We start from the raw sequence: 17,441 nt of genomic DNA, 5'->3' as shown, positions 1-17,441 counted from the left end.
GAATACAATGAGATGATTTTTATCCATATTCACCCATTGAAATTTGAGGACTGCATTAGCGATCATTTTGGAAATATGCAAATTAACATTTGTTCCCCTGTGTCCTTTTTTGCCCTTTTTGGATATGTTGTTCAGGAGGGTGATTAGAGTCACTACTCACGATCACTAGCAAGCAAAAACATAGGTGTTCCGTTTTTGTCTAGCGCATACGTAAATTAACTCGTCTATTATGAAACCAAATGTTTTGAATTGTAATAGGGGGTGGTGGTACTTAGGGGTTGAATCTAAAAATTGCAAATCAACGTGGATTTAGAACGCCCAGGGCCGGATTTACCTTTTTGGGGGCCCTGGGCCAGGCCAAAATTTGGAGGCCCCAAACGTATCGTGAAGAAGGCATGTGCTCTCAAGTTGCCAAGTGTTTAGATTTTAGTAGGATAATTGCGCGCGAAGCGCGCAAACAATTTCAATTTTAGACTATTTTACCCAAATTGAAGTTTTGCATTTTTTGTACCCTAACATGGTGTTTTTCGGCTTAAATGGAAGATGTACCCTGCACAGGGCAAATTTGGGGGCCCCCAAAATTTGGGGGCCCTGGGCCCGGGCCCATCTGGCCCTATGGTAAATCCGGCCCTGTATAGGCCTACATGTTATTACTCATTATAAAATCTAAACCACTAAAATAAAATCTTTCAAAATGATTTTTTTCCAGAAAATGTCATTCTGAAATCTTCAAAATGGAAGTTTGTGCAGACAAATTTCTTAAAGGTGGACAATTGTCTACCTTTGGGCGGACAATTGTCTACCTCAACACATCATAATAGAGAGATTTTATCGATAAAAAATCATTTTGAAAGATTTTATTTTATTGTTTTAGATTTGATCGTGCTAGATAGAGAGATAGAAATGGGCTGTTCCAGTTGAAATACACCCCTATGGAAAACATGAATTTAATCTTCACGTATAGGGGCAGGGGGTATATATCAAAATAATGAAGTCACTCATTCATGTGTGGGAGATTAAAATCATGTCTTCCATAGGGGGTTATGGATTTCAACTGGAATAGCTCAATAAAGATAGAAATGATGGCAAAGATAAACAGGGTCAGCGGTTTATATAAGTTCATCCAGGGCATCTCTCTCCTTGAGGAGTCTGCAAAAAAGATAACCAATTGACATTCTGCAACAGTTTCCATGGTAACGGTGACGAAAGTCACAATTTCTATACAAAATCATGTTTATTTTGGTTTAACTGCTAAGAAAAGGCAAATTACTTGCAAATTCAACAAGTAGTGGATGAAAATGATGGGAAGACGAATTGTAATATGACACTTCGCTTAATATTTCATTTTAAAGCCAATATTTGGCTATAAGAAATCAAGAAATACCACAATATAATATATTTAGTAGGGCCTATTAATATACTTTTATTGATACAAATTTAAGGAATCGGATAGCAAACGTTTGCACGTTAGAGCACACCAGATACACCAAATTGCATTCTGAATACGAGAAATGTCCTTCTGATATCAAATATTTAGATTTTTTTGAAATTTGTGATATAATACAAATTTTATGGCAAATTATTAAAAATTTATATTGTATTTTTGATATTGTCGTTTAAGGGATCTGGAATGAGCGTTTTGAGCGTTTCGACAGTATTTTTTGTGGGACATGAGAGCACATCAGACATATCGAATTGCATTCTGAATACAAAGAATTTCTTTCTGATTTCAAATAATTTTCATTTTTTGAAATTCACGATATAATATAAATTTTATGACAAATTATTAAAATTTGATATTTTTCACATTTTTGATATATAACAGTCCTCGAAGTAAATTTTATAAATCTAATGATATATTCTTAAAGTGTTTGTAGTCGGGAGGAAAAGCCGACGATCAATTGAACATTTTGACCTGATGAAGATATGGATTTTTTTCCAAAAAGACCTAATTTTTTTTTCAATATTATGGGGACCAGTTGGACACCATAATCTGCAAAATTTGAAAACTACGGGGTCCCATTTTTTTTTGGGGGGGGGTCTTTTGGGACACAAATTCTCACAGGTTAGTCTCAAATGATGGGGTCCAGGTCACCAGGTGGACCCCATAATTGTCAAAATTTGAAAAATATTGAGTCCATTATGATTTTAAGACCCCAAAACTCGGTGTAGCGAGAACCCTGTAGGCCTACTTTCTAAATGTAAAAGAGTGAAAAACTCACTCCCAAAAGAGTGATTCACCTATAAGACCACTCAAAAAAGAGTGAAATGTGTTTTTTAACTTTAAAACCACTCAAAATAGAATGAAAACCACTCTAAAAGAGTGAATATTAACTCTTTCAAGGAGTTAAATGAAGGACAACTCGAAAAATGTGTTGTCCTTCATTTTTAAAACTCCTTGAACGAGTTGAAATATAAGTGAATCACTCTTTTGGGGAGTGAGTTTTTCACTCTTTTACATTTAGAGAGTATAAGGCCTACACTATACATTTAGTTAGATTTATACAATTTACTAAAATTTCAAAAATAACAATTGTAAATCATTTGCCATGATAAAAATGTGTATTATATCGGAAATTTCAAAATATGTTTTCAAAATGTAAGTTCGATATGTCTGATGTGTTCTCAGGTCCCACATACGTGAACACGTCCGAGCCCTCAAACAAGGCAACTTTCTTGACAGTTTTTACTGATATTTGCTTTATCTTATAAGAATAATCGTTTATATGACTTTTATTATTTGGGGTAAAATCCATAAATGTTCACTTTTAAAATTTAAAATTTAAAGTTATGCACATGCACAAAACACATAAAACTGTTAATATAACGGATTCGCATTATTTTTTTTTACAGAATGTATTATAATTATATAGAAAAGGGGCTGATGTCTTGTCACTCTTGCCTTTGATAAAGATCCTGATACTCGAAAGCTCAGACCATTAACCAATTTTGATATTTATATAGATGTTATATATTACATGCATTTTCGGGTCAAATTGCATTCATTTAAACGAAATACAATCAATCAAAAACTTGGTATAATCATGGGAAATTCTCCACAATAAAAATAGATTTCATTCATAAAATTCATTCGCAAATTTATGAATGAACTATCATACCAGTCAAAATACAAAACGCTGATGACGTATGCGGGAGGTTTTGTGCAAAATTGAACGCCTGAATGACTTTGTTCAGACAAGTTTGACAAATGCGACCGACTTAAAGGTCAAGTTCATACATTTTGCTATTGAAAATCAAGAACACGGAAAATTAAATGTTTTTTAGAATGATATTTCCTTGAAGAAAGTATGCATGACAAGATTCCTTTTGCATACCAGTAATCATTACTTGTGATGTATACAATGTTATGATTATTGCCAAAATAATTTGCAAACATTCCAACATTTAAAACCAGTTGTTCACAAATTTTGCCATTGAAAATCAAGAACACGGAAAACTTTTAATGATATTTCCTTGTAGAAATTCTGCATGACAAGATTCATTTTCATGATCATACTTGCAATGTATACAATGTGATGATTATAATTATGCCAAAATAATTGGCAAACATTCCAACATTAACATGAAATTAAACACTCGCATCAAATCCATTCGGATTTTTTTAAAAGCCAACGTGAAGGTTGAGTATTGAGATGGCTCATGGTTTTAACCCTGGAATTATGGAAACTTTTGGGCCTCATTAAACTGCTAAATTGTTGGTCTAAAGTATATAAAAGTATACATATTTAGAATGGTAAAGACTTGATAAGTTCATCTGTGAGGTCAAATTTTGGGCCAAAATGCTCCTTTTTTGACCCAAAATCCCAAGAACGATTTTTTGGCCCACTTCGTTTTCGTTAAACGTAACAAAAATATTCTTGGGCCACTATTTTTTTTAAATTAAAATTTTTAGATATTTTTATCTAGTTCTTAAAAATTAACAATTTTTTTGCCCAAGAATATTTTGTTACGTTTAACGAAAAAGAAGTGGGCCAAAAAAACCCACCCCAGTATATATATATATATAACATGATATTAAAAGGGGGGTTACACCACTCAGTGCGACGTGTAGTGAATCTATTGAAGATTTCTTTGCGAGAGTGTTTTGATGTTGTTTGCTGTTTATTGTTGTGGTCCCGATTGTTGTTGTTTTTTGTATTTTTTGTTTATTGTTTTGTTTTTGTTATTTGCGCACTATCCGCTTTTACTTTTGTATTGTTTGGGTGTATTGGTGGTGTGATGGTGTGTTTCGTTTGTTTCGTTGTTATTGTGGTGTTTTTTTTGGGGGGGGTCACTTTGTTTTTGTTTTGCTTTTGCTTGTGTTTTTTCAGTGTAGAAAATAAATATCTATCACGAGTTTTACAGGACGCTATTTATATCATTAAGGTCACCCAAGGTCATTACTTAAGCCTTCACTTCCACCTGCAACAGATTGCATGAGGCAAAAACAAACGTGTAGCGTGTAATTGGAGTTGAGGACACATTGAGTCCCCCAAGACTCATTTGCCATATGTATGGCGTGCGAATGACGTCATGACAAAATGATAGATGACCAAGATCAAGATGATGGGGCTTAGGCCCTACTACTGATTATCTAATGAAGATTAGATCATAACTTCATGCATCAGGCCTATTGAATAAACAAATCTAACAAGTGCGCTGGTATAGGCCTTTATTTAAATGCCTATATGTTTTGGGGCATACGACATTTTGATCAGGGCTCCCCAGATCATCGTGATCTGTAATCAGGGGTAGGCCTACAGGGTAGCAAATAGCTACAATATAAAAATTATTACAATATTATGTAAAACCATATGCCTAAAATATTTGAAATTTAGAGTTGTTATCATTTTTTACAAATTTATGAAACTCAAAGGAGCATACGTCCTATGCAGGCGCATGCCCGGGGTGGCTTTGTGGGCTCGATTATGATCAAAATATTGCCCTATTTGCAGGAGGAGTTAAACCGTAGGCCTAAAACATGGTAGGCCTAGGCCTAAATGTTTTGTACGGTAAATTAAAACCCACACTGAGCAGCGAGAACTTTCAATTGCAGGCATAGGCCCCGTGATAATAGGTATAGCGTTATTCGGTAAATTATTCTATAGGCCTAACGTGCAAATTTGGGGTCAATATCTTTTTGCGTTCTGCTCCATCGCAAACATACAGGCTAGACAGACCCATTTCCGCATTTGTATGTTTTATCAACGTCACACTGAAGCATAATTAAACCCTTAGACAAGTCAACAGGATTGAATGGAAAATATTTATTTCTACACCAATGAATTTTATAGAAAAGTGTAAACTATCATCATCATTAAATTATTTATGTCAAAACTTAAGTTCTGCCACTTTCCTGACAATTGATACACTGCAAAAACGCTGTTTAAAAAGTTGTTTAAAAATCGAGTGCCAGCGGATTAAACAACATAAAAACAACATACATAATTATACTTGTTAAGTTGTTTAAGCATGGCACCTGAACAATTAACCTGGTTGTTAAAAGTTTTAAACAGCGTTGCAGTTAATGGCCAATTGGTGTCAATTTCAAAATCCGAAATACTATAATAGGCCTATTTTCAAACTCTGTTCGAAACAAACAAACAAACGAAGACCAAAACCCCACCCAACAAACAAAGTAGGCCTATAATAGGCCTTGCCCTATAGGCCTATTAACTGAACACATAGACCTATAATGTAAATTTTATTAGAAACATGATTTAGAATGCAGGACCGTGCGCGCGCAGGTGATGTCGAGAGGTGTCCAAAATGTCCTTTTTGGAATTGGAACTTTGGCAACAACCCCCCTTCCCCCTCCCCCCAAAAAACCGTGCGCGCGCAGGTGATGTCGAGAGGTGTCCAAAATGTCCTTTTTGGAATTGGAACTTTTGCAACAACCCCCCTTCCCCAAAAAAATCATGCGTATACGGATATGTTCAAGGGTTTGTGGGTTTTCTACTTAGCACACGTATTCAATTAGGCGATGCACTTGTTTTCTCTTCACTCGATGTAATGACTTCAACAGGTTTCAAAAGTTTTAACTTTCTGACATGACAACAGGTCTACTCAATCACTTAATATCGCCATGACAATACGCAAGTGCGTCATTGCATGCATTGACATGTTGGGTCTCTGTGTTAACAAAGCTATCAATGTCAACAATTCTTCCAAAAAATCTAATTTTAGACTCTATACCAGTTATTTTTAGATGAAAATAAATCAAAATATTTTCATCCTCATTTTGCTTAATTGGCTTTGCATCTGTGCAAACTTGCATGTTTTTGCCCGTTTCTTAAAAAAAATAACATATATTTGTTTCAACTTAATGCCATGATGTATGATTTCGGTCAAATTTTACTTTTGTTATTCTTTGCCAAAAATTATTTGGCCTACATAATAGGCCTATTAGTAAAAACTGTCAATGAGGTTTCATTTTAAGCAGAAATAATGAGGTAAAATTAAGAAAACCACTTATATAGTTATATATAGCTGCTTTAATTGTGGAGCTCTATGGGAGAAATTTGCGAACAAGTTAAGGGGGAATAATACCCTGATTTTCATCAGTACCCCTCTTCTTTTTTTTCTTGCAAATTTATAAAGTACATTTATATGTTCATCACCTCATGTCATGAATTTATAAAATATATCTATATACAAAGTGTTTTTAAACCATTTTAGTAAGTCATTTTAGCCCTATATTTTTTGTTTACTGTATCCTGGTAACTGAGATGTGTGTTTCATAACAATCCATAATTTATTCTATTGAACATGTCCAAGTAGAATACATGAATAGAATACATTAAATCCTTTGTTATAGAAATGTACTCACTGATTATAACACTGAATAAATTAAATACGCCTAATCTCTTCCACACATAGACAATTTAATACTACACCATGTAGGCCTATGTATCTTTTATAATGTGTTGTTATAGGAAAAGAGATTAAAAAAGGCTATAAGGTCATCAAAGGTCAGGTTATAGGTCAATTGGTTCAGGTCAAATTCAGGCATCAATTTTGAATACATGTGATAGTCTGTGATATCATACATGTCATAATGAGGCATCAATTTTGATATTTTGTCTGTTATACTGGATATATAATGGAAATGTGTGAGGTGGATATACTAAAATACCTTGGGATGTAAATGGTGAGTACAATTTAGATTGCCTAGTTGAGATAGGTTGGGCAAATAAATATAAAATAGTTACCAAAATCACAAAAATGAAGCTTACGGAAAACTACCTAATATGGTGGTATAGGAGACAAAAATACAATCTTTTTCAACATTGCTGTAGTGTGGTTGTGGTAACCTGTTAAGTTACCTATGGCTTAATTAAGTTTCAGTGAAATAGTGTCGCAAGTTCAAAATACAAAATATAGCTCAACATTGAAAATAGAAGCATTTTAACCGGTTCGTTTTTTGATAGTTGTGGAGCACCAAGTTCATGAAGTCATAAAAGAAATCATGGACCACTTATTCCCATTTTACATATCAACATTATTTCCCACTTCTAATGGTATAAGCCAAAAAGTGGTACATCAGTGATGTACCACTTTTTGGCTTATACCATTAGAAGTAGGCTATGTACGCGTCATTGATCCTGATACCACCAATTGAACGAGAAGATTTGCCCCTTCATTTTGCATACCACTTTGTCCAATTTCTTTTTCTCATTTCTTCACAAAATGCAAAAAAATGCAAAAAAATGCAATGGGTGTAGTACCCCCTTAAACAGGGATTCCCGATTCTATATCAAATCTCTAAATTTTACTTTAATTACAAAGCACTTTAGGCTTAATGTGAGTTTCACATGGTATTTTAGTACACAATTGGGCATTAGGCCTGCAGTCATGCAAAAAGCAGAAAATTATTCGAGAATTGAGGGCGTCGACAGTGGTGCAAATCTCACATTATGGGTCTAAAGAATTAGAATTGGGCTATATATGTTTCATTTGTAAAAAAACCCTACTTTTAATCCCAAAACTTAATCACAAATGCTGTGTTTTTTTGTTATTGTGAGTACCCTATCCCAGTGGGCACATCAGAAAATTGCCACGTCGCGTCGGAACGTTGTATGGTTGTAGAATGGTTGTATATGAAAGTTTTTTTGACGTAAATTGGTTGGTTTAATGTTGTTCTAACACAATTTTAACCGTTGGCAAATTTTGGTTGGTTTAACGTTGTAATAACAAAATTTGCCCACGGTCGTAAAAATTACGTTATTACAACATTAAACCAACCAATTCACGTCAAAAACTTTCATATACAACCATTCCATTATACAACGTTCCGACGTTGTATTGACGTCAATTTTCTGATGTACCCCACTGCAGGCCTCAACGTTTAATGTACAGCCATCTTTTTCGTAAATTCACGCCCGGAATTCACGTCCTCGCGTCATTTCTTGTTTTTCAACGACATGCATCTCCGAAACACCTCGCGATTATACTTTATTATAAAGAAAGACAAACAACAAATGGTCACAGTGAAGAAACCACAGGAACATATTAATTAGTGAGGCAACGAAAACTTTTTAAGGTGACAATTCATTAGATGGTGATACAAAAGTAGGCCTACAACGTGAAGAGCCGCTTGAGGAAGGACGAGCATATCCTCTGTTGAAAATTTAGCACGTGTCGAAATTCTTTTAAAAAAGCATTTTTTAGTTGTACGTAAATAATCATCAGAAATATCCATGTCATGGTAGGCCTAAACTATATTATTGCCAAACTATGCGGTCCCCGGCCGGATTTCGTCACAATCCGTGATGTGTGGTTCGCTGTGCACGCATATCGAATACACCTGTTGCTAGCAGCGCTTAATGAAGTAAAGGCTTGTGATAGTGTGATCGTGATCATGGTGATCAACATTGAGATAAAATTTAACGTGCATGATTAATTATTATACAATGACTGTATAGACAAAGGAACAAGTGTCACCCTAAAGCTCGAACGTCCACAACAACAATTATTGATAACCTACGTTTTGCACTATTAAGTTGTGAGGGATTCACCCATGTGGGAGGACAGGTGTGCGGCGGACAGGCGAATCAGGAGATGAACAGCTTATCGTGTAGGCCCTGCTATAAATATATCCCACCGCCCTGCCTCTATTTTAAAACTACCAAACACATTAACAAACACATCTTAAGCATGTTTGTTCTCGATTGGACTAAGTCGAGCTGTTAGCCAAAAAAAAAAGTAGTAGGCCCCCTAATCGTTATTCATGAAAATCCCCTAATATCAACCCTTATACCGTTAATCTTAAGCCTAATAGGCCTATATAATCCTGATCCTAATCGGCCTAAAATCCTAACTCTAACTATCCCATCATTCCATGCAGTGTTTTTTCTCTTTTAGTTCCTGTCATGATGATGATGTATAGGCCCCTAATATGATGTGATGCAACATTGTCAAATAAGACAAAATGTATAATATGTGCTGAAATGTTTCGATATTTTGACAAAACTGACATGATTTTCAAGGACGTTCAACCTACAGTTTCACCTTTGTTGAAAACTTCTGACCCCAATTCATGTCGGAACAAAAATCAATTGACATTATAACTATTATAGGGCCTAACCAACAACTCCCTGATTGGTCCCTACACGTCGCGAGCCGTTCATTAGCGAGTTCGCGTGGTCCGGAAACTCAAGGTGTTATCTCTCTCAAGACACCAGCAAGTTGTCTAAAACACAACTTCCTCTTTGCAACTGGAAAATTAGCTGATAATACGGATCTTAATCTATGCCAATATTGCACATTGTTGCAGATCAGACAATTCAACTTGTAACCCCTGGTGTTGGAGTGACAGGGTAGAATATGCCATATCTATTAGACACGTGCCGGCTTTTCTTACACGCGTGACCTTAGGTGTCCCCGTGTTTATACCAGACCCCATGTATGAAGGTTCCGTTGTCATGGTAGTTTAGGTCAAAACAATCTCCTTTGTTTAATTCAAGGCCTAATCCAAGATATGCTTGTTCGGTTGTTCCCCTTAAATACAAACATGGCAAATTTTACCTCAAGCTTATCATTTGGGGGAGGGGGCCTAATTATGTAGGTTCCAGTTATATAGAGTCATATGAGTATAGGCTACATCAGTATAAAGTTGATTTCAAATACGAAATCATAAAAAATGGAAAAATGTGGTAACATAACATCTAGGCCTATAATAGCCTGCTGTTTGATTAGAAATTAGACATGTATTTGAACGGGGTTTCAATTTTGTCAATCTGTTTTCCTCGGGTTTTTTTAACAATACTGTTAGCACGTCTACACTATACTATGCTACTGACAAAACAAAGCTTGTTAAAGATGAGAAAAAAAACGAATTTTGATGATTTTTACGATTTTCCGAATGAGCAAATCGCGGAATAGGCCTTTAAGATTAGCTCATGAAAAAGGTGTAGGCCCTATGCCTAAATAGTGAAAAAGAAACAAGAAACAAACGAAAGATCTCTTGATTGAGATATTTATAAGTACATGAAGCAGTCATCATGGTCATGGTTATCAGGAAATATCCATTTGAGTTCAAGACCACATCATGTCATGCATGGGTCTTAAAGTTTAAAAGTTTTGAAATGGCTATGGTATCATTTACTTATCTTCCGGAATGGAATATTTTTAACATAGCTAGGGTGCACCCATGACACAGCAAATTTAAATTGTTTTAAAGGACTAGAGGTGTTTCATTGTTTTGAAATTTAATGTTTTGTAATTTTCGTATAGTTGGTTTTCTTTTCAGGCTGTAGGCCTATATGACCTATAAAACATTACGCAGACAGACTGAATGTATTCTCTATATTTATCACGAAGCACCGGTTATTTTAGGAATAGGATTAAAGCCCGTGGATTTAATGTATTAAGAATGTTCAAGTCCCAGGGTTGTTTTAATCGCTGTGTTAATCGTGCGTTTGTATGATTGGGTTAGCCGCATGCGTAACGTGTCACAGTCATCGTTTATTTAGGCCTATATTTGTGTATGTAGGCCTACATTTTAAGCAATAGGAAGCGGGTGGGGTGGGCGGAGGATACGTCCCTAAAAACTGTTAAACTCTGATTATTAATTAGTGTACAATTGATAAATTTTCACATCTGCAACGACGGGCCTTATAACATCGCGGATTTTAATATCGATATAATTTTATTTGGAGATTTTTTTGTTTGAAATCTCGCCTGAAGTATTACAAATTATTAATTAAAGTCCTATACTTTGTCTACTTTCTTTAACACGCAAAATATAAACCAGGCAGATCAAGTATATCACTCTTAACGTGGGTCTACTTTTTGGCGTAGTGGTATAAAGCCTAATAATTCCCGCCGATTAGGAGCTGATCAAGGCCTATATAGGCCCTATATTCATGCTCGTCGGGAATTTCGCGAAATTAAGGGGTATTAAAGAAACGCGATTCGCGAAACACAATAAAAGGGGTATAGGTCATTGCTATAGCGAAACTGACAAAATGATGCTCTTCATTCACCAATCACATGTATAAATCATCGTAGTTTCATCATTAGTTCATTTACGAATCCAAGTTTCATTATCATGATCCGTTCGCCGCATGTTACATAATATCACATAAATTAGGGCCTACACTGCAGTGAGGGTGCCGTGCATTAATTTATGTGTTTCCATTGCAGAAAGGAGTGATTTGAAATATTGTTCGCGTTTTAGTGGAAAAGGAGAAGAGCAAGCATTTCGAAAAGTTCGCAAAAAAGATAAAAAACCGCCGGGGGGGGGGGGGTTTTCAAAATTCGCCGACAATTTGAACAATTAGTCCTCAAAATTGAAATTTCGGCGGGCTTCTATTCTATTTTGTACTTTAAAATTGGGTAAAAAGCTGTTTTTGATTGTTAATGATGTGCAATTTTGGGCGCTCCCATACAAAATCAGCCCATTTTTGATATTGCCAACACTGAATGACCCACTTTTTTTTGAAAATTTCTACACTGATCTCGATTTCCTCGATAAATCTGATGAAGCATGCAAGGTAACCGTTGGCATGCAGACGGGAAGACCCGACTAGCCCTCGTGAAAGAATGAACCCGCTGATATGTTAGATTTACTCAGCCATCGATCCACGGCTCGGATATCTTTTGGTCCCCGGCCCTTCACGCTCCACCTCCAAATGGGACAAAGTTCGCAATGACCAGGTTTTGCCCCCCCCCCTCCCGTATTTGGTCATGGCGTCAAGCATGTCAAAGACCCTAAAATTAATTTATCATATTTAGTCCTAATCTTTCGGTCATGTGATTAAGATTAAGCATAGGCGTATAGATCCCGGGGGGATGGGGGATTTACCAATATTTTGCCAAGGGGATGGTCCACAATCATCCTTCCCCGATGTTGACGCCTGAATATGGGTTTCTGACCAAATTAACCTCATATTTGCCCATATTCGCTCGCCAAGTTTATTCCACCTTTGCACAATATCTCACCAATTTAGCTTCAAAATATAGCATTTGTACCATAAACCTATTCTGTCGCAAAAAGGTGCTGGATTGTAGGCCTACTTCAAGAGCAAGTTTTTCCAACCCCATCCCCCCTCCACAATGTCAAAAATCTACGCCATCGCCACTGAGATTAAGGGAATACAGATTCATGTTGCTGCGGTCCTAAAAAGGAAAATAACTTTAATATCCGGGTACGTTTATTTGATTCTGTGTTATGTAGGGCCTATGATAGGTAGGCCTACGGAGAAATATAAAAATGTCAATGTCATGTCATAATCTTTAACATTCATATGATTTTCAGCACGTTCAATGAATTCACGGGCAGGATCGGGCTGTCAGTCAGCATCTTGTATGTCAGCATTAAATTGCTCGGCACGTGGGTCTCTGTCGGGGTGATGAGTATAGGGGGTACACATTTTAGTATTGACAAATGATTGATGGAGAGATTTCCCCCTGGAGGGGGGCATGTCATAGGCCTACAATGAGGTCATTCATATTATTGTTTTTCATAGCTGTGTGTAGCTCCTTGACTGTGTTTTGTAGAAAAATTATGTGCAAAAATAAGCATTTAGGCCTACAATTAAATAGGTACTCTAGGAACAAACCACTAGTTAAAGACCATTAACCCTACAGAATGATCAAGCATGCATCCGGTCCTACCAAGTAGTATTATCTTAAAAAGTATACTTTTGGTACTTTCATCGTGATTCTCATATACCATTTCATATAGCCTAGGCCTATTGAAAAAATAAATACAAAAGAGGGGTAGACCTATTATAGGCCTATGATAGGCACAATTTCGAAACCATGCGATGCCATCCCTTGATTGTGAAAGTCTTATCACAATATTCACGTCATAGTTGTGTCATCGTCACACAGTGTCTTCGACCCTATATCTTCATGGCAGGAATCGCCATGGTAGGTTAAATCCACAGCCACGATTAGCCATTTGGTTCAAACCTTTAAAGCTCTTTTAAACTAATAATTAGTCGAGGGACATAACTAAGGCTACTCACAATAGCCGGGTAATCGATCTTGGTTGTGCGTGATTAAGCTTGTATACCCCATTGAGGTCAATGGTCATCGACTTTTATACTGCCTACAGTGAGTGCAGCTGTACTACACGCTGCACGCTGTAGTCCATAACAGGACCAACGCAATTATATAAAATGGTCAAATTTTGAGTTCAAAGCGCACGACCAATTTTCAAAGCGCATTCTAGCGACTATCATATCTGTTCAACACGTATTTCCAAGTTTATGAGACCAAATCTGGTTTCTTGAGAAAAAAATCATGACGGGAGATATTCATCATTTTCTAACCCGGTATCAGAAGATTTTCGTCTGATATCAAAATCGTGCATAGCAATTCACGTGTATCGATCCCGTGTATTCATTTTAGTGTCCCTTCTGCACCAAATAATTATTAGCCAGGCGGTGTCGGTGTGCGTCAGGCATGCCTCATAATAGGCCCTATTAAATGTAGGCCTATACAGATATTGATTAATCACTGATCTTATTGCAGAAGTTGGCTAGATCCCCGGCCCTATGCTCTATAATAGGGGCCTACAGTTACAAAATTGAAGATGAGCCCTATAGGCCTATAAATTAAACCCCATTTAATTTTTCCACATCACATTGTGGGCCTAGTGTTAAGATTGCAACTTATCTCCCCCAGATGTTTGGGGAAAGTTGGAATCAAAATTCGACGAAAATGGTCCATCCGACAAGTTCGAGGATGGGCAAGCGGAAGCGGAGATGGGGCTGTACTGTGTCCGGCCCCTATATAACCCGGGGCTACCCCCTTAGATGCGTCCGACTGCGTGAGGAATGAGACTACGGATTACGAAGTGCCCCTTTAATAAAGACGATAGGCCTAATTCGAAATTTTACTAACTTCTGGATCCCAGTTCACATGTAGGCCTAAAGTATGCCAAATTTCTTGTGAAACTCGTGTTTCTGTATAAATTACTGCGCATCATACCTAGTTAAATGTCGAGTGCCCCACAATCACAAAATATTCAACCCTTTTAGGCCTTCGAATATATATCACGCAACTCGGCCTACACGAGATAAATTCCGAGTTAAATATAGCATTAACATAACAGTGACAGACAGTTTTGATGCAATTTTATATGTTCAATAACTGGATCAATATTAGTTTCCGAATGACTGAAACTATATTGTAAATCGGATGTTTTTACTTTATTATTCACTGTACCAATGCGTTTATACGTAAAGATTGTGTCTCATGCATGGAAATAGTCTCGGTCCCAACCGATTTGTGGTTGTGCTACATACAGTAACGAAGGAGAACAAAACGGCTGTGCCTCGAGACTATGATGGAAGTCGAGTTGAATCTTTGCATATCCTGCAGGATTTTGTGGTTTGAACGTCGAGCCGAGTCATTTCACTCGAGTCGCCAGGAGAATCGACTTTTTGCATAAAATGTTTTTTAATGATATTTTTATCAAAAATGGCTAGTGATGTGGAATTTTACATGATAAAATGGTAACCTTTTCAATGGAAGTCATTTATCTATGAAAAATCATAAAAAGCCTGATTTAGTGATTTTCGCCCAAATTTCATTTTTTTTTGTGTGAAGTTGATCAAAATTAAAAAACAAACAAATCAGGTACTAAAAATAAATAAATAAAAAAAAAAAATACCCAAGAATTTTTTTGTTACGTTGTCCAATTTGGGGAACAAAACCGCTTTTCGGGATTTTCTCCCAAACTGAGTATATTTGACGAAATTTGACCTCAGCTCAGATCTCAATACATGTAGGCCTACTTCTAAACTTTAGTCCAACAATTTAGCAGTTATGAGGCCAAAACTGTTTCCATAATTCCAGGGTTACGATTATGCACCCTTTATGTGATTCTATATACAAAAACATAATTATATCCCAGTTATTGTTATTTTATTGGAAAATATTGTTGTCTATAATTGTCTATAATTATGTATTTTGTTATAAATTATGTTTTCCTCCCTTTCTTGTTACTCTTCATTTTCAAGAAGATTGCAAACGAGTGCTTTACAGTAGTACCCCCTCTACAGTCAAATAATCTTTAATAATTTGAGAAACTTTGTTTGATATACATGGGAGGGCGTACTTTCCTGCCCACTTATAGACCCAGGGATAGACCTAGGCGGTTCCGATGTTGCCGCAGTTTGTGTTTTGTCTTCTTCTCAAGATATAGATCGAAATGCCAATAACACTGACTAACTGCTATTAATTTAATTTACTTATATAGCGCATCAAACAGGAAGCGCATCAAACAGGAAGCGCATCAAAACAGGAAGCGCGCCTGCATAATTAGGCCTACTAGGCCTACACTTTTAATTTCACACTAGGGGCCTATTCATTTTTCTGAATAGACCCTAGCACTAACTGTAAGTGAATTTCCGTACTCTTTCAAGGAGTTGAACGAAGGACAACCCATTTTTGAGTGGAAAGCACTATAATATGAAAGAAACTATGCCTACCTACACTTTCTTTAGGCAATATTCACTCTAAGTTCAGAGTAGACTACAGACTATTTTATCAATCCTACACTCATAGAAATGACTTGTTCGCCTTGTTGGCGCAATTCAAAAGGAGTAAGTTTGGACAACTCAAAAATAGTGTAAAAGTTGCCAAAACAAAATTCATTTTAGTTATCCGAACTTAAAAATGCTGAAAAAGCTCAAAAGTTCCGTCAACTAATCAACTTTATTTGGCATTACCTAAAAGTTGATGTAAGTCGTTGCGTCAACTTTTAAGTAATGCCAACTTCTGAATTCAAGTTCAGGGAACTTAGAAAAATAAACAAAGTTCAAAGAACCAAATAGTTGAGTTATTGTAACACAACATGATGTAACTCGTTCATATTAAGTTACTGGTACTTATTGTTTTGAGTTATTCCAATTTGGTACTTTGTTACTTAATTCACGTAATTGGATCATTTTCTGCACAATTAGCAGTATTCAAATATTTATTTTTGTAATCAGTGCAAAATTTTGTATACTATAGCCATGATAGCACACCTCTAGAAAATTATGCTAACCTAGTTCATAGCATTGATAGGACTGTTATCTACTGCTGATAGCATTGATAAGATTGATATCTACTGCTGATAGCATTGATAAGACTGTTATCTACTGCTGATAGCATTGATAAGATTGTTATCTACTACACTCTCAGAACATTGGTTAAAAATTTTAACCAACTTGGTTAAAATTTTAACCAACCATGTATTTACAGGTGAACAGCCCAACAGTTGGTTATATTGTTAACAACCTGGGTTGGTTAACAATATAACCACAGGTTGGTTAAAAACATTGACCAACTACTGGTTAACATTACGGTAACCAACCAGTTGGGCAAAGCATGTTGGGCAAAATATAACCAATAGTTGGTTAAACACTATGAATGGGAAGTTCATTTCATTGTTCATATTTTAACAAATTGGAGACATTTGAAGGTAGGAAATTATATTATAAACATTTTATCGGGTATAACACTTAGTTTAAGTGTGTGCGAGGCCAGACTGTGAGCAAGACTTACGATGCTTTATCGGCGACAGCTATACCACCACAACCGGTAAGCTTAAGCTTAAGCTTACCGGTTGTGGTGGTAGCTGTCGTCGATAAAGCATCGTAAGTCTTGCTCACAGTCTGGCCTCGCACACACTTAAACTAAGTGTTATACCCGATGAAATGATATACTTTATAATATAATTTCCTACCTTCAAATGTCTCCAACAGATCTTGAAGACCCCGATCCACAGCTTTGCAGCAAGCCACTCATATCGGCCATCTTGTTTTCTGAAATGCATTTTTTTTTTTTTTTTTTACCAATCACAGTTCACAAAGGAACACCATGTGACCATGGTTGGGCAAAACCATACTTTGCCCAACGTTATTGGCGGGAAAAGGATGTTTTTTACCAAGGTTGGTTAACTTTTAACCAACATTGTGTAAATACCATATTGACAGGTT

Source organism: Amphiura filiformis, chromosome 14 (genome assembly GCF_039555335.1).
Source record: "Amphiura filiformis chromosome 14, Afil_fr2py, whole genome shotgun sequence".
Lineage (NCBI taxonomy): Eukaryota > Metazoa > Echinodermata > Ophiuroidea > Amphilepidida > Amphiuridae > Amphiura > Amphiura filiformis.
The sequence above is the reverse complement of the archived record's forward strand: the minus strand, read 5'-3'. Positions refer to the sequence as shown.